Below are 24,098 nucleotides of genomic sequence, written 5' to 3' on the forward strand. Positions count from 1 at the left end.
TGAGCAGACACATTACATCATAAAATTAGACACATGTGTCACAATTTTACTAGAGATAAGCATTATTTATCTTGGCCTTATTTAAAACACAAAATATGTCCCACATTGGGTTTGCTTATCATCCTTAGGAATGGTACATCCCATTCTTGAATGTACCTCTCTTTGCACTTGCTAAATCCTACTAACTTAGGCCCACACTATACTCCCAACCATTTATCTAGACTAGGTCATACTCAAACCCTAGGTTCAATCAATGATACTTAGCCATCAACCCTAGGAATACCTATAAGCCCTAGACTAACTTTCTTTAGACAATTCCTTTTGGACCATTTCCATTGGCTTTGTGTTGGGAGCACTATTACTCATAGCTTAGGTTGCAAAACACTTATGTCATACTAGAAACCTTAGCCCCACCTCCTAGTTGCTCAATCCATAAGTGCATATTAATCAAATTTGAGATAAATCCATAGCATTCTTTGAAGGCCACGTTTCTCGCACACTAGTGTGTAAGTGCACTTTACCTTGTGTTTTGTGTGTCCTATGCTATTACAAGAGAATTGATCCTATCGGATCATGTATAAAGAGGGGACCACTCTTTCTAGAGTAAGTGACCTAGACTAGGCAAGTGATGTGAATTCAATATGATCCAATATAGGTTATGCTTTCTCCCTTGGATCGAGAGATATCTCATAGAGAAGTAAGAAGTAGCCTACTATGGCACTTTCTTCTATAGAGGCTAAGTAGTGTGCTTCTTGTTCCACAACTATGGAGATAGTTTGGCATGCTAAATGTTGGCATGAATTGGAAGACTAATGTCTAGGAGGCATTAGATATAGTATTCTTGTATTATGTAAAACAACTTGGTCTAAGGAAGATCTATGGATGTTTAAGAAGGTGCTCCATAAATTTAAAATCTCCATGACCGATGCCTAGGAAGCTAACATCCTCATTCATTATATAGTAAGGAAATTCATATTTGGTTTCTACGGCTTTGAACATACTATTCCAAACCCACCACTTTTCTTGTGCACAAAATATTATTTATAGTCATGTTCATTGGTTTGTAAGGTAGTGTGGAAGTTTGGTCTAGCCAAGAAATAGAGAAGTCTCATATTATTTATAGTCATGTTCATTGGTTTGTAAGTTAGTGTGGAAGTTTGTTAGTTTGGTCGAGCCAAGAAATAGAGAAGTCTCATTACCAAGCAAGGACTAAATACTTCAAACATATAAGAGCATAGTGGTGGTACACAAAAAGGAAAACATGCTAGTAGAAGTTTTGGACTTGCATATTGCATCTAAATTAGCCCAATCATCATCATCCATGTTCTTGGGTTTAAAACCTTTGTTTTTTAGTGGCTTAATCTACAATTTCTGCATCATAACCTACCATATTTGAGACTTCTAGTAGCCATAGTTGGTGCCATCCAACTTGGCAATATTAAACAGAGCCGTATCTTTGAGATGACTAGCCATACTGAGTTAAATAGAGGTAGAATATGCAAAAAACAACTGCTATAGTAATTAATAGTAAACATGCCAAAACCACTACCAAAACAAGATGAAAATAAGAGAAATTACTAAAATGACCATCTGTCCATCAAATAGTACCAAAAGTACATCAAAATGACATGATTGAGCTTAGGAAATACATCACAATCTGAATTAAACAACTTGTTGTAATAAATCTTAGCTGTGAGAAAAAGAGAGCAAACAATGAGCTAACAATGATCCAAAGTCAAGCATGAGTGCCAAGTTAGATCTTCATGAAGCAAGCATGTAATAAACACTATAGTAGCTAAAAACCATGAGCCAAACACCCAAATGTGTCAGAGCAATCAATGTCAGTAAAAGGATACAAGCCCTAACATAAAGAACTCAGAGAGTAAGCCAATCTAGGTGTATGCTTAACTAATAGGACCTAGTGTATGCTGAAAGAGAAGATGGATCAAATTAGCCCAAAAGTATCCAATGCAAACAATTATCTATCAACAACATAGACATGTAAGAGATCCCAATCTCATCTACTCAAGAAGCTCAACTACATAAGCCACACACTTTGTAATATCCAAAGATAGCATGAAGCTCCCACCCCCACTGACAGAAAGATCGATGTCAATCGAGCAACCAAGCTCAAAGATAGCATGTGAATACATAAGGCATCATGGAGCCAAGATAGTATATGTTGCGGAGTTGTTGAGATATCGAGCTCCACTCGTGATATGCCAGGGTGACCGTTGTGTATTTATGTCACTGACGTGTCAGTTACAGATGCGGTTGGTACACCGCCCATGAATAATAGCTACATGACAGCTATCCTTATCTACTCTAGTTCGTGGCTCAGTTAGTATGCCACCTTAGTTAGTTGAGTTTGGTTTGAGACCCATATATAAGGTTCTTCTATTTCTATGTACTAGAGTTCTTTTGGCTTACACAACTAAGAAGAGAAAAACTGTTTTCAGCCTCCACCCTTGTGTGTATTCCCCCATTGTGCAAGCAAGAAAGCTACAAGTGAGACTCCTTCCTTCTCTCCCGCAATCTTGACATGGTATCAGAGCCTTGTTCGTGGTAAGGAGCTCAAGAAAGCAAGCCAAGCTCGCGGTGTTCTGGTAAGAGGAGCAGTGTTGCTTTCATTTTCTGTTTTGGGAGCAGATCTCTGCAGGCAGCATAGCCAGAAATTGCAAGAGTGCATTGTCTCAGGTTGAGACGCCCTTTGCGGTGAAGCAAGAGGGTAGTATATGCTGCCGGAAAGGGCTTTAGCCCTAGGCGACCCTGCTTTTTTGATTTGAGGCCATTTCGGGGCCTGTTTTGGAGACGGAAGTTTTCTGCACGCACTCAGGAAAAATGCCCAGTTTTATGTTGTGCGACCACTGTTCTACAGGTCGGTGAAAAGTTACTATAGAAATTGCATCATATGCCTGTGCGCAGAGACATTGGGAGTTACAGAATCATCCTTGTTGTCTGTTGATGCAAAATCGTCACTAGGAAGTGACTGTGTGGTTAAATACCACTTTCGTTAGTTTTGCAGATTTGCCCTTGTGAGGCTGAAGTTGTGTTCTCTGCAGTGAAATAATTTTTTGCAGTATTCTATAATGGCGTCTGATTCTCTTTCACAGATTGTAACTGAAAAGCTTGACAAAAACAACTTCCAAGCATGGAAGTTTAGAATGACGAATTTTCTTATGGGAAAAGGATATTGGGAATTTGTTGCAGCAAATGAAGAAGAACCAGTTCTTCCTGATGTTCCCAATCAATAACAAATGCAGGCATTCAAAGCATGGCATGAGAGAGCCAGAAAAGTTATGTACTGGCTATCTATCAATATTTCAGACTCTATGATTGTGCATATTCAGGATGCAAGTACACCAAAGGAGGCATGGGATACTTTGTCAAAATTGTATAGCACAAATACGCAAGCCAGGAAAATGCAGCTCAAGCAAGAGTTGCATAATGTGCAAAGAGAAAGTATGAGCATCAATGACTACCACATGAAGGTGAAGAAGATTGCAGATGCACTTGCTTCCATTGGGTCGCCAGTGGAAGATGATGATTTAGTTTCCGTGACCTTGAATGGTCTAGGAAAGGATTATGCACAGTTCCGAACATCCATTTCCATCCGTGAAAGATTTCCTGATTTTGAGAAGTTGATTACTCTTCTAATTTCTGAGGAGCAGAGAAATGGTGGTGCATCCTCTTCAGGAGGAACTTCAAAAGAAGCTGTCTTCTACTCAAATGCTGGAAGAGGTAGAGGCAGAGGTAGAGGAGGCCGATTTGGAGGCCGTGGTAGAAATCAGAATATGCAACAAACTCAAGAAAACCAGTCCTATGGAGGAGGACGTAGTAACTCTAGAGGCAGGGGGAGCCAAAGAGGTTGTGGTGGATGGCAAAAAGGCCAAAATGCAAACAGTAATGTTGAATGCTACTACTGTGGTAAAATGGGTCATATGGCTAAAGACTGCTATAAAAAGCAGAATGACATCATGAATGGAAAACTGCAACAAGGGAATTATGCATCTCTAGTAGATAGGGTGATGACAGAAATGAGCATTTGTTTATGGTGCAGCACATGAACAATTCTGTGACAAGTGCAAAAGAAAGCAATGATGTATGGTATGTTGACTCAGGTGCATCAAACCACATGACAGGTCATGCAGAATGGATGGAGGATGCAAGGAAAATGGAAAAACCAGGATTTGTGGAGACTGGTGATGATACTACACATCCTATTGTGCAGATTGGAAAAATTCCTTTGTCTATGCAGGATGGGAAAAAAAAATACATGTCTGATGTATTTCATGTCCCGAATATCACCAAGAATCTAGTTTCTGTTGGTCAAATGGTTGAGCAGGGCTTGCAGGTCAGATTTAATCCTCATGGATGCTTTGTTGAGGATATGAAAAATAAAGGTCGCTTGATAGCAAAAGGAGAGAAGAAGGGCAGAATGTTTACGTTGGATGCAGACATGTCTGAATTGAGTGCAGCAATGTTCGCACATGTGACCAATGTAGTTGCAGATATTGATATCTGGCATAAACGCATTGGTCATGTTAATGTACAGCAACTTAAATCAATGCAGGCCCAAAATATTGTTGCAGGATTGCCGAAATTCAAGGTTGCAGAAATGCATAAGGTATGTGAAGCCTGTCAATTTGGAAAACAGGCAAGGAAACCATTTCCTAGACATGTTCAAGAGAGTGAGAAGCCATTGGAATTAATTCACTCTGATGTGTGGACTACTAAAGCTACATCTCTTGGAGGCTGTCATTATTTTGTCACTTTTATTGATGACTATAGCAGAAAAGTTTGGGTGTATTTTATGAAAAAGAAAAGTGAAGTTTTTGGGCATTTCAAAACTCTTAAAGCTATGGTTGAAAAAGAAACAGGCTTGCAAATAAAATGCCTAAGGTCAGATGGAGGGGGAGAGTACCTCTCAAATGAGTTTGCAAGGTTCCTGTAGGAGCATTGCATAAAGTAGCAATATTCATGCAGTCATACCCCACAACAAAATGGAATTGCAGAAAGGAAAAACAGGCATATTGGAGAGGTATCTCGTGCCATGCTCAACGAAAAAGACATGCCTGATTTTTACTGGGCTGAAGCAGTTGCTACAGCAGTCTATATAATGAACAGGATTCCCACTGCAGCAATACATGGGATGACTCCAGAGGAGAGGTATACTGGTAGGAAACCAGATATTTCTCATTTGAAAATTTTTGGTTGCATTGCCTATGTACATGTGCCAGATGAGTTGAGATCCAAGTTGGATCCAAAAGCTGAGAAGTGCATCTTTATTGGTTACTCTCTGCAGCAAAAAGGGTATAGATGCTATAACCCTTCTACTCGTAAGTTTACAGTGAGTAGAGATGTTGTTTTTGATGAGATGAGTAGCTGGTATAAACCAGTAAATGTGATTGATGATGTAGATGCACAAAATGGTAATACTGCACAGAATTCACAGCAGCAGTCACAAAATATTAGTGGACCTGGAGCGTCCTCTAGCATTGGTTCACATTCTTTGCCATGGACAGGCAGATTGAGATCAGGAGAATCTTCTCAAAGCAATGCAGATAGTGGTATGCAGGTATCACAAAAAGGAAAAGAGAAGGTTGATCAGCCCATGTTTGATGTGAATGCAGGTCACTCTTATGTGGATGGTGAATCTAGTGGCTCAGAACAGAGCATTGATGATGAGTTGGGTATTCCTTCTATTGTTACACCTGGAGTAAGGAAGACCAAGGATGTTTTGAGAGCACCTGGGAGTGAACCTATTTTGCGCAAGTCTACGAGAGCTAGGTATCCTGTGGATAGGCTGAAATATGATGGATTTACAGCCATTCACTATGCATATATGGTCAAAGTGATACAGGAACCAGAACCCACTTCTTTTGAGCAAGCCATGGGAAAAGAAAAATGAAAGAAAGCCATGGATGAAGAAATGGATGTCTTGGAAGCAAATGCTACATGGGAATTGGTACCTTTTCCTAAAGGTAAGAATGCAATTGGCTGTAAGTGGGTTTATAAGGTGAAGCACAATGCAGATGGTTCTGTGAACAGATACAAGGCAAGATTAGTAGTCAAGGGGTATGCACAAACATATGGCATTGACTATGAAGAAACATTCAGTCCGGTTGCAAGGATGGCAACCGTAAGAGCAGTCATTGCTATGGCTGCATCAAAGGGATGGTCTTTACATCGGATGGATGTAAAGAATGCCTTCTTGCATGGTGATTTGTAAGAAGAGGTCTATATGGAGTAGCCACCAGGTTATATGCATGCTGTTCATCCTGAGTTTGTTTGCAGGTTGAAGAAAGCCTTGTATGGCTTGAAGCAAGCACCTAGAGCATGGTCTGACAAGATAGGATAGTATCTTGTCACTATTGGCTTTCAGATTTCCAAGGCAGATTTCTCACTTTATGTGAGAAAAACAGAGAAAGGTATTATGCTACTTGTCATTTATGTTGATGATTTGATTATGACAGGTGACAGTGATGAAGACATCCTTCATGTAAAAATGCTATTGAAGCAGAAGTTTGAGATGAAGGATTTGGGAGAACTGCATTATTTCTTGGGCATTGAGGTGATTAGATCACCAAGTGGGATACAGCTCTTGCAGAGGCAGTATGGATTGGACATGCTGTCCAAATATGGGATGACAGGCTGTAAGCCTATTTCAGTTCCTTTGGAGCAGAATGTGAAGCTGAGCACAGATGCAGGTGAGCTTCTGGAAGACCCTTACTATGTACAAACACATAGTAGGAAGCTTGATTTATATGACTATTACCAGGCCAGATTTGAGCTATGCTGTTGGATTGGTAAGTGAGTTTATGCAGGCTCCAAGGAAACCGCATTTGGATGCGGCTAGACGCATACTCAGGTATGTGAAGTCCACATTGTAGTATGGACTATTTTATGAGACTGGGGTTCAGATACAGTTGCATGGATACACTGATGCTGATTGGGCTGGTAGTATTTCTGATAGATGATCTACCAGTGGATATGTGTTCTCTTTTGGGAGTGCTGCAGTCACTTGGAGCAGCAAGAAACAGCCTACAGTTGCCTTGTCGAGCACAGAGGCCGAGTACAGGGGCGCAGCAATGGCTGCATGTGAGGTAGCTTGGTTGCATAAGCTACTTTATGATATGCATCAGCCTACAAATGGGCCAGTTGTCATTTATTGTGACAACATGAGTAGTATACACTTGGCAAATAACCCAGTCTATCATGCTAGAACAAAGCACATTGAGGTGCATTATCACTATGTGCGGGAGAGGGTTTTATTAGGTCTTATTGATCTAGTTTATCTCTTTGTGAATTAGGCTATATCCACAATCTTGACAGGAGTATCTAGGGCAAGGGATCGATCAAGCATCACCTATAACATCCAATATATCATGTAATAGTCAAGGTCAAATCTCTCACAACCAAATAATCATCCAAGAGCTCCAAATTATGCAAATGAAATCCCAATTGAAGCTTTAAGTGGAAAAATAAGTAATATTTCATTCCATTGTTATGCTAAGAAGGATGGTATTCACAGTAGTAAATTGCAGCAAAAGAAAACTATGTGTCATCTTCATGATAGAGAAGAAGAAACAATGAGCATCTGTTTGCTATGCAACATATGATGAAATTTGTTATAGACAAAGGGACACATGATGATGTATGGTATATCGATTGAGGTGCATCTAATTATATGACTAGTCATGTTGAATGGTTTGGAGAGATGCAAGACTTACAAAATCGAGGTTATGTGTATACATGTGATGATTCATGCCACTCAATTTTACACATTGGAAAGGTTCCCTTATCATTGCATAATGGCAAAAAAAAGAGTTTGTCAAATGTATTACACATGCCATCACAAAGAATTTAATGTATATTGGCTAAATGGTAGATCAAGGGTTGCAAGTGCTTGATTTAATGCAAAAGGTTATTTTGTAGAAGACTTTAATGATAAGTGTAGGTTGGTCGCAAAAGAAAGTAGAGTTGGTCACATATTCACTTTAGATGCTAGAATTCTTGCAATGAATGTTGCTATTTATGCTAAAGGAAAAGGAGTGGTTGCAAACATTGTAATATGGTATAAATATATTGGACATGCAAATATGCAAAGGTTGAAATTAATGCAGTCCAAAGGATTGGTTACAGGGTAGCCTGCTTTGAGTTACGAAATTTCATAAAGTGTGTGAAACATGCCAATTTGATAAGCATGCAAGACAATCCCTTTCACATGATAGAGATGCAAGCATAAATATACTTAATGTTGTGCATACAGATGTTTGGGAGCCTATACAAAATGTATCTCTTTGTGGTAGCAAATACTTTGTCACATTTATTTATGATTGTTCAAGGAAGCTATATTTCATGAAGGAAAAGAGTGATGTATTTGAGAACTTTAAATCTTTCAAGGTGACTATTGAAATAGAAACAAGCTTGAAAATGAAGTGCTTGAGATCAGATGGAGGGGGAAAGTACCTCTCTAATGAGTTTAGTGGCTTCTTAAGATCTCATGGGGTAAAGAAACAATTTATTTTTGCATGTATATCCCACAACAAAATGGGATTGTAAAAAGAAAAAATGGGCGTATTGAAGAAGTTGCACGAGCATTGATGGCTGAAAAGAATATGCAAAAATACTTTTGGTCTACAGATGTTCATATTGTTGTCTACATTATGAATAGAACTTCCATAGCTATATTTCATGGAATGACCCCCGAAGAATGATTTACAGGAAAGAAGTTTGATGTGTCGGACTTGAGATTATTTGACTATATTGCATATGCTCATGTGCCAAATGAGTTACAATAGAAGCTTGATAGAAAGGCTAAAAATTGTATTTTTATTGGATAATCTTTAGACTTTAGAGCAAAAAGAGTATCATTTCTATAACCCTGTCATAATGATTATGATAGTTACGTATAGAAAGAAAAGAAAGAATCACAAATCCTTAGTGGACCAGAAACATCATTTGGTACTACACCTACATTTAGCCCCTAGTCTCGAAGACTAACAAGTAGGCCAACATCTTCAAGTGGATCTACAAGTGTTGCAAGTAAAGACAAAGGAAAGAAGAAAGCATTGGATAATAATGATGCATCTGCTAGTCATGTGGGATGTGATAGAGATTCTAGTGGTTCAGAGAGTTTGGATGATGAGCTTGGTATTTCTTTAGTTAGGATACGAGGTGTACATAGAGCATGTAGTAATGTAGAGGCTCCACTGAGTGATCCACTAGTATGCAAGTCTAGCAAAGTGAGATACCCTGTAAAAAGATTTGGTTTTGGAGGTTATGTAGCTTACCATTATTCTTATATGGTGAAGGTAGTTGAGGAGGTTGATCCCACTTATTTTGAGGATGCTATTGGTCATGCTCATTGGGATGCAACAATGGATAAGGAGATGGCTACATTAGAAGCCAATAAGACTTGGGAATCAATATCCTTACCTAAGGGCAAGAAAGCTATTGGCTATAAATGATTTTTCAAAATCAAGTATAACATAGATGATTTGATTAGTAGGTATAAGACTAGGTTGGTTGCAAAAGGCTATGCTCAAACATATGGCATAAATTATGAGAAGACATTTAGTCCAATTGCTAGGATGGCAAATATTGAATGTGTAATTGCTTTGGCAGTAGCTAAAGGTTGGAGTTTGTAGTAAATGGATGTTAAGGATACCTTTTTGCATGGTGAATTGCAAGAAGAGATGTATATGGAGCAACCAACACGTTATGAGGATTTAGAGCATCCCACATATATGTGCAGGTAAAAGAAGAGGCTCTATGGGCTGAAGCAAGCACCTAGAGCATGGTTTGATAATATAGGAGAGTATCTTGTCAATATTGGCTTTTATATTTCTGATGTTGATTACTCATTTTATGTGAAAAATGGAGATTTATGTTTGCTCATCAAAGTCATTTATGTGGATGACTTGATTATTATATGTGACAATGATAAAAATGGAATTATTGAAGTTAAGGACTTTTTGAAGAGGAACGTTGAGATGGAGGATTTGGGTGAGCTAAGATACTTTCTTGGTATTGAGGTGATCAAATGTGATGATGGTATATGGCTATCCCAAAGGAGGTATGGCTTGGATATGTTATCCAACTATGATATGATAGCATGTAAACCTCTTTCAATACCATTAGAGCAAAATATGAAGTTAATGCTAACATTGGGGATGAGATAGAAGACCCTACTATGTTCAAGAGGATAGTAGAGAGTCTGATTTGCATGACTATCACAAGGCCAGACTTGAGCTATGTTGTTGGCTTTGTCTTGCAAATGCCTGAAAGCCTCATTTGGATGCCCTTAGACACATATTAAGGTATGTGAAGTCCAATTTACATTATGGACTCTTTTATGAGGCAAGTATAGATATACATGTATTTGGATACACAGATGTAGATTGAGCTGGTAGCATGTTAGACAGAAGATCTACCAATAAATTGATGTTTTTTCTTGGTAGTATAGTAGCTATATGGAGCAACAAAAAGCAACCTACAATTGCTTTATTGAGTATAGAGGTACTACTATGGCAATATGTGAGGTGGTATGGCTACAAAAGTTATTGAATGATTTGGATGTACAAGGAGATAGTCCAGTTGTTATTCACTATGACAACATGAGCAACATACAATGAGTTAGGAACCCAATGTTCCATACTAGGACAAAACACATTGAGGTGCACTACCACTTTGTAAGAGAGAAGGTACTTGCGAGAAGGTACTTGCAAGAGAGATTAACTTGGTATATGTTAGTACATATGATCGAATAGCTAACATTTTCACAAAGGTATTAGGTGTAGAGAAGCTTCGAAAGTTTCAAAGCTTCCTTAGAGTTACAAAGATATAGTTGGATCTTGAGGGGGAGTGAGATGGCAACCTCAACATGTGTAGACATTGATGATGGATAGTTTGGCTAGATGGGTCCGCACATCTATACTTAGCATGTCAGTGGTCATTATCATCCTCATATGGCCATTGACTTATCACTTATTATATTTAGTTTGTTGCACCTACCTACAACTGGCATAGCTATAGCACCAAATCAATTAGTATAGTCAGTTATGCACTCTTTGACTTAGGAGGCCACTTTTCTTTATGCTATATAGTATCTATACTTTATGTAATTGTATTGTGTGTGGAAGAAGAAGAAGAAACCAACAAGAAAACATTTTGGCCTCCATCTCTCTTCTTATGCCATTGAGTGAGCTTTCTCTTATGTGTATGGTGTATGTTTCATGCAGCAGCTCAAGCAAGTCTACCCATCACACAATTCTTGACAGTCTTCATGTGTTTTAGGGCACCATGGGGCTGAATATGACTTATTTTACATGATAATAATAAGTAAGACCAAATGACTTAAGGCCATTGGACTTACTGTGAGACCCTCCACATGCCCTAAATTGTGACCTATTAGAGTCTCTAACCCAACCATTTTCATGGTGCTAGCCTCTCACACTCAATGCATCGATCTAGTACCACTCCAAGGGGAGATATGGTATAAGTTGTATTGATTTATTCCTTTAGGCCAAGAGGGTTGATTTTTTGGATATAAATAATCTATTCCTTTAGGTCATAGGGGCTAATTATTTTGGATATAAATGATTTATCCCTATATAGACCAAGAGATTCACTAATTTTGTAGTGAAATGATTCATTTTGTTAGGCCAAGAAGGCCATGTGTTTGGTTGGTGCAGGTGCATTTGATGGTTCTTTGTTTTTTTACTACATTAGACAAGTTTGAAGAAGCACCTAGAGGTAGCCAATTATTGCATGGGAGCTTCTTTGTTTTAGCACTACATTAGACAAGTTTAAAAGAGCACTAACGGGAGCCAATTATTGCATGGAAGCTTCTTGTGGCTAGTCTAAGTAGTGTCTTTCCTTTGTGAGTTCTTTCCCCTTAAGTAGAATGTATATGTGTATTTAAGGATGATTTTTTATTTTTACTGAGGACCTGAAATGAAGGCATGAAGTTCCAAGATTAGGTTAGGTATGCCTAGGGAGGCCTGAGTAGTTGTCCACCTCCTATGAAGACATTATCGAGCATGCAAAGATTTGTTTTAGAGGTTGCCCCAGTGACCCTATTTTCCTAGCCTGCTAGGATGATGGTTCTAGGCATTCTTTTAGTTGTGAGGCAGCTAAAAAAGCCTAAGCGAATTTTTAAAGAAATGATAAATGTGTCTGAAATACATATAATATGGAGATGTGTAAAAAGGAGCTCTAACCCATGAAATAAAATTATAAAGAGAAGAATCAGAAGCACATATGTTTATCACCTTTGTGAAGGCTTAGTAGGTTCCTAGGAATGAGTTAGACCCAAGGATGATACCTTACCTTCTTAGGGGTAGTATCTAGCAAAAAAAAAAAAGTTGGAGAAAAAATAAAATTGAGTGGAAAAAAGTGATTTAGTGTTGCCTCAAGAGAGCTTGATAGGTTCTTGGGTACCGAGACTAGACCTAAGACCAATGCATATTCTCCTTGGGTCACAATATGCTCAGCTCTCTCATTTTTACACATCCAAGTACCAAATAAGGACAAATAGAAAATTAAAAAAATAAAAAAAATAAATTCAAGTGGACTATGTTATAGGAGTCCTCGCCTAGTAGAAGTTCTTGGTACAATTTTCCTAGGTCAAGTAAGTGTATCAGTCAACCACTTAAGATGACCTCTTTGATAAGTCTTTTATTCAGTCTATGTTGGAGTAGTTGGTTAGCAACTAGCTCTTAATCTCTTTATCAGATTATGCTTGGCCTATCCCCTTTGCAAAATTCATGCCTTGATCTTTGTCAAGGGGTATGGTGAGAGGGGTGTTTTGTATTATGTTATGTATTTTATTTGGAGCTGCTTGATGCTTGTTATGCTTTATTGTGTATGGATCAATCCGTGGGTTTGATGGCCTAAGTTTCCCTATCTTATGGTTGCCAATGAGAGGTAAGACTAGGCACCAAAATTGAAATAAAAAGTGAAGCATTTGTGATCAAAATGAAGAGGTATCAAAGTTTTCTCAATGTAAGAGGTTGGCCCCAAACACATTGGAAGCCTTCATTGGTCAATCAAAATTCGTTAGATAATCCATTAAAAGAGTTGCAAATCTTGCATTACAAAGTAGCTACTTGATCTACAAGGTAGAAAAAGTATCCAAGATGCCAAGTCAATAGGAAACAATGCCATGAATGCAGGCATGTTGTCATATCTCAAAATCCAAGTTTGTTTGGGCCTTCGGTATTAGCCAAACTAGTTGTTAACGTGGCAAATGTGTGAGGGTTTAACTGATTTTTTGAGTAATTAAGCTTAAGGGGGTTAAAAACCCACACTTCATGAGGAGGGGATGGAAAGGGGGGGGTGCATCTTTCAGTAATGCACCCCTTTAATCCCCATGAAATGCCATTTTGGGACCGATAGAGATGTAAGGAGTAGCCTTGGCCATGAGATGCTGATTTTTTTGCTCCAATTTGCAAATAGAAATCATGAAAAATGATGCATTCTATTGAAAGTTCAATTTTTAGCCTTTCTCTCTCCTATTTCTCTCTCACCATAATTGCTATTCATGTGGGTTGAGGGAATGAGGGGGAATGGGTACTAGAATGTGGTATGATGCAAGAAACAAAGTAAAGGAGTATAAAGGTGGCTATTAGCGAGTGTGTGGGATATTAAGGGCTGCCTTAGTGACTCCTAAATGATTAAAAATTAAGTATTTTTATGGATTATTTCTCGATAAGTCTTGATTTCAAAAGAAATTTGATTATATTTCCGTTTTCATCATGAAATTGTGGTGTACGTGGATCCAAATTTGATATGAAAGTAGTATGTATTATATTCAAGTATTGTAATTCTAAAAATTCAAAATTTGTGGTTATTATAATGTAAAAAATAACTATTTAATTCATACAAAATTCGTAAAATAAAAAATTAATTTAAAAATAATTATGATAAAAGTAATTTAAAAATTAATTAATATTGAAAATTTTGGAAAAATTAGATTTGGAGCCTAGAAAAATAGAGAAATTTAGGAGAACATCATTGAATGTGTAATGAACAATAGGGCATGGGGTTTAACCTTAGCCTACACTTGCTTTTGTGTTAAAATGGCCGAGTAAGGGTAGTTTCTATGGAAAATGATACAAAATATAAAATATATACATAAAATGAATGTAAAAATCCTATGTATTTGCAATGAACAACCAAATTTTTGTAGATCGTAGTAAGTATTTAGTGTTTTATCGAATATTTAAAGGAGTGAAAGCATGGGTTAGCCCAGCTCCATCTCTTCAATGTTGCAATATATTAGAATAAATAATAAAAATAATAGTTTTGCACATCATATGGCTAGTGTTTATTAATAAGAATTATTTGATTATCATGTGGCACAACACTTTGCATATGCATAAAAGCATAGTATCAGAGTAAATATCCTAGATGTACAGCACTTGTTTGCAATACTGTTGATCCACGTTGAGTAAAAAAGGATCCCTAGTTGTAGATTAGCACGTTTTCTTTGGAAAGATATTATGTGAGGTTCTAAAAATTTTCTTGGAACAATACATGCCAAGAGAGAATGTTGTTTTAATGTGTTATATATCTAAGATGGCCCATCGATTCGTGGGGTGTAGGAGAGCTATAGGGACCACAACAATTAGTTGGGGGGAATGCCCTTTATATATGTGATTCAAGGTGAGATAATCACCTACATGATCCCTTTGCTTGGAGTCGGTAAGGGTGTTTTGTTGGACTACAATTCAAAAATCATATCTATAAACATAGTAGTTAGATGAGTTATTAAAGTGGGAGCTCACGCTCGAATGCCAAGACCCATGGACCGCTTATTTTTTCAAGCATTTCAAGAGATCTCTAATGGCTTTCTCTCACCTAGCCGAGGTGCTTCTGATCCTACGAGTGTAGTGAGCTTACCTTGATACCCGAATGAGTAGTCCCCTCCCTCAAGCACTCTGGTAGCTCTACAATCTATGATGCAAGCTCAAGCAAGCTCAACCCTCTCTACCTTCAAGCTCCATCCACCATATTTGCATGTGCAAGAGAAGAGAAGAGAAGAGAATAAGAGTGGAGAAGATGGAGATATTCTCCATGATGGTCCCTCTCACACACTCACTCTCTCACACTCCCTCTCTCAAGCACAAGCAAGAGAAAGATAAGAAAAGAAGAAGAGAGCCACTTTTTCCACACACCAAGAATGAGCTTCTCGTTCACTTTTTGAGATTATATATAAGCCCTAAATCCTTTGGGCATCCATTCCCTTTTTTACATGACTGGGTGTCTTGCCAAGGTCCTCTTTTCTTATTGCAAATGCATCCAAAAGGAAAACAACTAAGGATGTAAAAATTGTAGATCTATTTGTGGATCCAGGAGCAACAGTTATAGACACTACCATCAATGGACATTTATTGAATGCAGTACAATTGGATGGTGGTTCAATAATCAATTTAATGATAGACCAAACGATGCAAGAATTAGGGTTGAAGAATCTAGAACCTACTCACATAGTTTTACGTGTGGCTTATCAAGGAAAAGTGACTCCTTTGGGGTTACTTTGCAATGTGAAATCTGTAATTGCTAGACTAGAATTTCATGTGAATTACATTTTCGTTCTCTCATTATCAAATATCTCTTCATAATCTGTGTTGCTAGGTCGACCTTGGTTATACTAAACAAGGTGCGTGTGCATCTGCCTAACAAAGTGGAACAAGTGGGTATTGGTGAATACACTGTTAATTTTTCATCAGATAATGACTTTGATAGCGATATTACTCACTAGTTATCACCTTTAGGAGACACAACCCTAGACTCTTTAATGGTTTCAATAAAGGAGGATAAAAATCCTAATAATGTAATCCATCAATTCAATTATTTAAATGATTCATTTTTCAAAACATGTCCTAGATTTTGTAAAGATGAGAAATAAGGTGACCTTGGGGATGCATTTGTTGCATATAATAGATTGGGAATCTTTTCCCTAATGATTTAGAAGAAGAGGAGGGTGAGGCAAGAACATTTGACCTAGATGGAAATTCAACAAGCTCCTCAATAACTAGGGAGGAAGTCGATACTATTGAGAATGATCATGATGACGAACTTGAGGAGAGTTTAGTTACAACATTTCTTTACAAGGTAGATACTCTACCTTTTGGATTAGAATAAATTCCAATTGTTGCTAAAATAACTTACTATCATTAGCTTAGAAAAGAAAGAACACAATATTAGTTAGTTTAGGAATCTCTCAATTCCCATTTTTTGAATACTAAAAAGGTGGCACCCAGATAGCATGCCCATAATTGTCTCAAAACCATATGATGTGACCTATCATTGGAAAGCACTTGAAAAATGGAATCTATTGAGCTATAGAGCGCTCAATGTGGAGTTATAGTGTTCAAGTTATGACAAATCCAAAGATTTGACCGTGTGTCCCAAACTTATGGGAAATTTCCATATTCCTCAATATGGTGATAAAGAAAGAGAGAGAAGAAACAAGGATAGTTGCAAACCTTTACAACAACCGATATTACATGATGATAAAGATGACCCATCCCTAGCCTTAAATAGATTTAAGCATACTTTTAATGAATGTCATGGTAATTATGATATGATAATCAAAGAATTAAATGAGGCTTTGGAAATAGAACGTGAGACAGCAGTGACATCTATGAATGAAGCAATGAAGAAAATTGCTAAGTTTCAAAAAGAAAAGTCAGAATTCTAATTTAGGGAGGCGATATCTAAAATAAATTTCACTTCTAGAGATGTATCTAGAAGATCAAGATTTTAAATAATGATGTGCAACAAATGGAACAAATATCACCTATTCCTAGGAAATGCTTAGTTGGATGTGAGAAAACAAATGAATTTTATAAAAGGGGTAAATTTTTGTCTACTTCTAGAATTGGCTTGCAAAAGAAAAACTCCACTATCGCTCCTTGGCTATATCATTCCATTAAGCATCCTATGAGAAATGGGCAAAAGTTGTATCATTATTCTAAAGGGCAGCTAGGGGGATATCATAAAAGGCACTTGCAATAATTAAGCACAGCTCACCTACCAAGTATATGTGAGGTAGTATTACCTCATCCCAAAGAAAGAGTTATGGATTTTATTGTTTATGGGGATGGAGTTGAACCAGAGCTTAGAGAGTTTGAACCTTTGGTACTTAAGGTATTTCTCGAGCTAAAACGGGTTATACGTTATATAGAGTGTCAGATTCAAGGTGAGGAAGATGAATATTTACACTCATTAACCCTTAAGCTTAGCAGTACTCAATGGTCTTGGGATTTGAATGACCAAAAATGTTTGGAAAAGAAAAATAGAATTTTACATCGTTATTGTCGAACATTACATACTCAATTTCCATGTGATCAAGAGCAGATTTCTCAAATAATAAGTTCTATAAATACGATTTTCATAGTAAAGTATAACATAAACTTGAAGCCTATCTTGCATGGCTCGAGTAAAAGACAAGAAAGTTATACCAATAAGATATTTCCTAATATATTGGATGTCCATATGATAGAAATGACTGAGGGTACTCAGGATAATTTGGCTATTGTCCCTTATAGGGCTTTACCCTTGGTACACTATGAATGCGAGGGAAGAAGAACAAGAACCGAGTGCTAGGCATAGTCTGCTTGAAAATGTATCAATGGAAATATCAAAAGATGTGCCTATGGTCAACAAGCCTAAAAAATAACCTCTTTGTTTATTGAAGAGCCTAAACTGGAAGTAGTTAAAATAGAAATGGCAAAAGAAAAATATTTAAATCTAGGAGCTCAATTGGAGTCCCAAGATTGAGAGAGGTTTGAAGAAGCATTATGAGCACATGTTGGGGAATTTTACTGGTCTTATACTGACCTTAAAGGTATTAAAGCTGAACTTTGTTAGCATTATATTGATCTACAACTAGGCACAAAACATGTATATCAATGCCAACAACGAACAAATCCTGTGTATGCAGAATTGGTCAAAGCTAAGATTACTAAGCTTCTTGATGCAGGATTTATTTATCATATTGCATATGGTGAATGGGTTTCTCCTATTGTGGTAGTACCTAAGAAGAATAGTAAGAAAATATGTATCTGTGTTGATTATAAGAAGCTTAATAGTAAGACACAGAAAGATCATTTCCTTTTTTCCATTTATAGATCAAATACTAGATAAGGTCAGAAGCCATGAGATGTATTCTTTTATGGACGGGCTTAATGGCTACAATCAAGTGTTAATTCATCCTAAATATCAATCTAAAACTCCTTTTACTACTAAAGGGGGTACATTCACTTATAAAGTAATGCATTTTGGCTTGTGCAATGCACCCACAATGTTCCAAAGGGTTATGATTGCAACTTACCAAGACTTTCTTCAACAGTGTCGAATGGAAGTTTTTGTAGATGACTATGTGTCTATGAAATAGCAAAAGAAATGCCTGATCAATTGGCACAAGTTTTTGAATGTAGTGTTGAGGTAGGTATATCAATAAATCTTGATAAATGCGTTTTTGGAGGAACATTGTTGGGGTATATAGTTTCTAAGGAAGGAATTACTATGGATCTGACTAAAATTGCCAAGATTTCTCCACTTCCCCCACCAACAACTCTTAAACAACTTCGTAGTTTTTTGGGGCATCTAGATTATTATCGATGATTCATTTTCGATTTTGCAAAGGTAGCCTCACCCTTAAAAAAATTGCGATGAAAAGATAGTCCTTTTAATTGGGATGGCATTTTCCAAAAAGCATTTGAATTTCTTAAGAAAAAGTTAATTGAAGGGCCTATATTGGCACCCCCAAATTGGATGAAAGAATTCCATATCCATACGAATGCATCTATGAATACTATGGGTGTAGTTTTATGTCAAGTAGATGACAATAAGGTGGATCATCTTATTTATTACTCAAAAGCTATAACCTAAGTGATGTGGAAAGAAATTATACCACCACTGAGGAAGAATGCTTATCAATGGTTTTTGCGGTGGAGAAATTGTGACATTATTTATTAGAGAATAAATTCACTATTTATGTTGACCATGAAGCACTAAAGTACTTGCTTAATAGAGCAAAACTTTTAGGATGCATAATTTGTTGGATGTTATTATTTCAAGAGTTTTATTTTCAAATAGTTACTCATCCTGGTAGAGCTCATGTCCTAGCAAATCATCTTTCTCGATTATTCACATCATGTAAGGAGGAAGGTGTGGAGGATGATTTTCCAGATGCATCACTTTTTACTGTAGAAACACAAGTTCCATGGTATACTGATATTGCAAATTTTCTTAGCACAACTCGATATCCACCTAGTGCAAATGGAAAAAGTGACAGATATTGATGCAAGCACTCTCCTATGGACCATTAGGGGGTTACCTTTATAAATTTTTCCAAGAGAAGGTATTTATCATCGATGTGTACAAGAAGATGAAGTTCTAATGGTTCTTAAAGCATTACATGATGAACCTTATGGTGGCCATTTTGCTAGTGAACTAATAGCAAGAAAGGTTTTATTAGCTAGTTACTTGTGACCTATTTTGTTTAAGGATGCTTATATTATTGTCGAAAATGTGATGTATGTCAAAGGACTGGTCATCCTTCAAAGAGTTTTACTATGCCTTTGACACCTATATTGGCATGAGCGCCTTTTGAGAAGTGGGGAATTGATTTTGTGGGTCCAATTGATCCACCTACCAAATATCCATCTAATCATTATATCTTGCTTTGTACTGATTATATCACCAAGTGGGTGGAAGCAAATGTTAGATATGCTCAATTACCCACCCTCATAAGGTGCCACCAATGATCCTTGGTGCTCAAATTTGTAAGGCCCCCATTATGAGAAGAAGCCATATGTGAGCCCATATATTTGTTGAGTCGTGACTTGTATGTCAAATGAGGTCTATGTGATCGGATGGCAAAAAGGTGACCATTGTGGGTCTAATATTTGGGTTAGATAGAGTAGTTAAGTTGGTAGTAATGCAATATTTCGGCCGCAAATATTAACTTCCCGCACACCGTGTAAACCCTGTGCAAGAGTATTCCCTACTTCGTGATTATTGGTAACCTAATCCACACCATGCACGCTCAAAAATGAGGCCTCCACGTCGAGAATTAAAGGCCGGGGTTGAAGACCGTATAGCCGCGAGGAAAGAACCGCTTGGGAAGGGCAATTGGATAAATTCAAGGCAAATTTTTTTATTATTATCCCTTCCCCCAGCCGATGCATGGCTGGAGGAGAGGGAGTGTGGGGGGGAATGGCCAAGGAAGAGTGAGGTCGGGGTGCATAGGGGGAGTCCTCCACGTGTGTGGAGGCCCTCTTCCCCACCCCTCCCAACGCCTATATAAACACCCCCTAGCTAGAGGGTGCAAGGGGGTGCTGGACGTGCTGGACGAGGAGCTGAAGGAGGTCGCCGTGCCGGACGTGAAGGGGGAGGTCGCCGTGAAGCGACACGCTGCCGCCCAGACCACCAGTCCGCCGACGCTGCCGCCCAGACCGCCAGTCCGCCGTCGCTGCCGCCAGACCACCAGTCCACCTCAGACCGCCGCCCCCGCCTGAAGCACGACCCCTCCGTGGCGTGTAGAAGCTGAAGCTTCTTTAGAAGCTTCTAAGGGGGGGGCCTCCTTAAGCCCCCTTCCCACCACATTCCCCAAAAGACCCATTCATACCCCTCCCCGGAACTTGAAGAGGAGAGGGTGAAGGCCGTAAAGACTCCCATAAGACCCTTCAAAAAAGGCTTTCGTAAAAGGACTTTGAAGGCCGCAAGCCATCCAAGAATCAATTCCGTGCCAACTCGAGTTTTTCCTAAAAGAACTCCTAAAGCCCTTGCCGCAAGCGCCATCCCGCAAAGAAGTCTTCCGCATACGAGGAAAGGCAAAGGTCGGAAGGCTGCATGCCAAGGCAAGACAATTCGTAGACCACAAAGGCAAATCAGAAGCCGAATCTACGCCTACGATGGCCCCCAAAAGATCACAAGGTGCGACTGCGGGTGGTTCATCTCCGAGTATACAAGTGGACATCTCCCCGAGCCCACAAGTCCAGGTTCTTTCGAGTTATTTCCGCATAAAGAAATGATTAGGCGCGCTTAGTTCATAAAGGGGATTGCATTTTTACGCGTAACTTTAATGCATGTGGAAATTGGAAAAAAAAATACATTTGATAAGTATCTCTTGAAACATTAGGCAAGATTGAAATATGCCATGAATTTGAACGAGTTATCCACCTTAGAAGGCTAGTTGCATGTAGCTATTTTGGTACATTATCAAAGTAATGAGTCTAAACTTAGGCAAAGAAATGGAATTTATAAGTGCATTCTTTTTCGTCCGAGACATGGTAGGAATAAGCGTGTGCCGCATGTTAGGCAACATCCTTCTCGTAACGATTTCATGAGGCAAGGTTAACACCATAAGATATTATCCGAAAAGAAATAATAGAGTACGAAAATGATCTTATGGACTTGCAATAGCATGTAAAAATGGAATGAGTTAACACTAGCTTTAGTTGGTATAAACTTCGTTAACTACATTGTAGCTAGGAGAATGTTGCGTATTGCATAGTCATCATGCGAAAACGTCATTCATCAGAAGCCGCATTTAGGAAAGGTTGCATGGTTCGTCAAAGCATAAGATTGGAAAGTAGACAACAAGGTTGTAGGTATGATTATTGATGTAAGACCTAGTAGGTCCTAGGAAAAGCTAGTATCCAGATTATCGTGCACCAAAGAAAGATAAAGTTATCATGGACCATGTGATGCGTAAAAGCAATAAATCGCATGTTTACGCGTGTTGGTGGAGTTATAACTATTGTTCTCCATTAGATTTAGTTTATTACCTTTAGAAGGATCATCCTCGTCGCAAGACAAGTATAATTGAATTGACTAAGTAACCTAAACCACAAGGGACTCATATGGGCATGGCTCAGTCGATATGATAGGTATCCCAAGTGTTAACTAGGGGTTCGTGCAATAAGAATTCGACCTAGTTTTACACTGGTTGCCAAGTCTAAACCCGCAAACCTAAGAATCTTACACACGAAATGTCAAATCAATTGGATGTTCATGCATGAAATGATCCAAGGTTTTATCCCAAGGATCATTCGTTTAAAATGATGAAACTCCGACGGAGTTGCCTATTTTTTAGGATCATGGGCCAACATAATTAGGAACGGTTTGGAGGATACCCTAAAACCCTGCCACTCGGCTGGAGGTAAATTCCGTGACCGGAAAACGCTAAGCAATTGGGTAGAATGATCCCGTGGAATAGATGCAATACATGTGCAAAAAGCTGCAACTTTGTATAGACTTGAGATTTGCCCACAACAGAGTTTTATCATCTCTCGAAATGAGGTTGGCAAGTTATTGAAAGAATTTAACTTACAAGAGGATGAGTAATCATCCTGTTACTCACTTTTCTTGGGGAATAATTGCCAAGGAAAAGGAAAGTTAGGTATTTGCCTTGAAGCAAATGACCAGACAATAAACTAAAGCGACATGGTCGCTGGAATCTACCACAACAAGACCTAAAGTATTGATAGGGTATGACCCTAACCCAAGAATGATAGGAATCTTGCCAAGTTGCAATTGATTCCGGATCGAATGCGGGTTGCATTCGAAGAAAAGGAGTCACTCCTTAACAGTTTGCCAGCTAAAACGACCATTGGAAATTGATTGTGCTTGTAACAGTTTGGAAAGCACTGTTTGCATTGTTTGTTCAATGAACTAAAGGACGAAAATATATCTAAATACTTCAGGTTGAAGCCTGAAGGGAGAGGCAGCTTCAGTTACCCCCGACTGCCTGCCTGACCCTAACCAAGGGGGTTGTTAGCCGCGCCGGGAACGTGGACCGAACCCGCCGCGAGAGGTCTCTCCGTTGAGTTCTACTTGGAGCAGGAGGACGCTTGGGTGCCAGGGGGGGCTCTAGCTGTAAATCCCTCGCCTTCCGGGCCCTGCACAAGAGACTAACGTGACTCGGGATTGGATCTTGAGGCCCGCATACTAGTCTACGGGCGGAAACTTGGATTAGTGATCCCTGGTGGATTACTGGATAGCCTTCGGGCGGATTATGAATACGCCTACAGGTGGGAACTCCTTGTATTTCAAAGATAAAAGGATAAAATGATAATAAAGAAGTTGTTTGGCATTGTTTTCTTTATGTCCTGTGATAAGATTATGTGAAGGAACCAGTGCATAAGAGGGTTAATTCAAAGAAGCTGTTTGTATATGTCAAACTAATGTGGTAGGTAATTACATAACTAAAAAAATCCGAGGAAAGTGCGGAGGATGGACCATGGGTCCGTCCTACGGATGGGTGGTCCCGGTTAGCCGGAAACTTTTCTCAAAGTCTTCGACGAACAGAAGGATGATCAACATCACCGAAACAAGTAATGAGAACGATGACTTGGAATTACCGATTACCCGATTCACGCTGTTTTAGGGGAACGGAATGGGACTATGCCTTTTGGCAGAGAGGTCGAGCCTTGCATCCCTCTCGTTTCCCATTCTCCTTGAACCAAGTGCAGCATGAATCCGCTTCAGACCAGGCATTCTGTGTAAAGTAGTTCGATCAGGTCTGACGCTAGTCGCTGTTAGTAAATGACCAAACAATTCCGGTCGATCCTAAGTGGGAACGGCCAGGACACTTCTGTTACGTGGCAGACGCGGAAAGTCCTAGATTGCAAAACCCGCAACATTCCATGGGAGTGCCGGGTGGAGTTTTCTAGACAACCTTTCTGATGGGCTGCTAAGACGTGTTCTAGAGGATTCTAGTGGACACGTTACAGTTGGTATCAGAGCCGACTTACAATGGAATTGTTTTCATAAAGATTTCATTGAAAAATGAAGTAAAGAATTTGTTCCTGTCCAAACATTTTCTCATCTTCAATACTGTCTTGCAGAATTACGAGGCGTGGAACAAGTTTTTGGTGTTCCGGATCATGTTCATGACTGCAATGCATTCTCGGCATTATAGGCAGAGAATTGAAATGATGAACATCGTGGAGCAGATTTATAATCCATCACCGCTATATATAGAGCGAAGATGGACTGGGTCTTCAGGAATCTACTACATAGCTGCCCACCGGTTCGCTTATCTACAGACCAACCTGAAGAGGATCAAGTGG

The sequence above is a fragment of the Lygodium microphyllum genome, chromosome 18 (assembly GCF_053477565.2).
Source record: "Lygodium microphyllum isolate KBCC chromosome 18, Lygodium_microphyllum_v1.1.10, whole genome shotgun sequence".
Taxonomy (NCBI): Eukaryota; Viridiplantae; Streptophyta; class Polypodiopsida; order Schizaeales; family Lygodiaceae; genus Lygodium; species Lygodium microphyllum.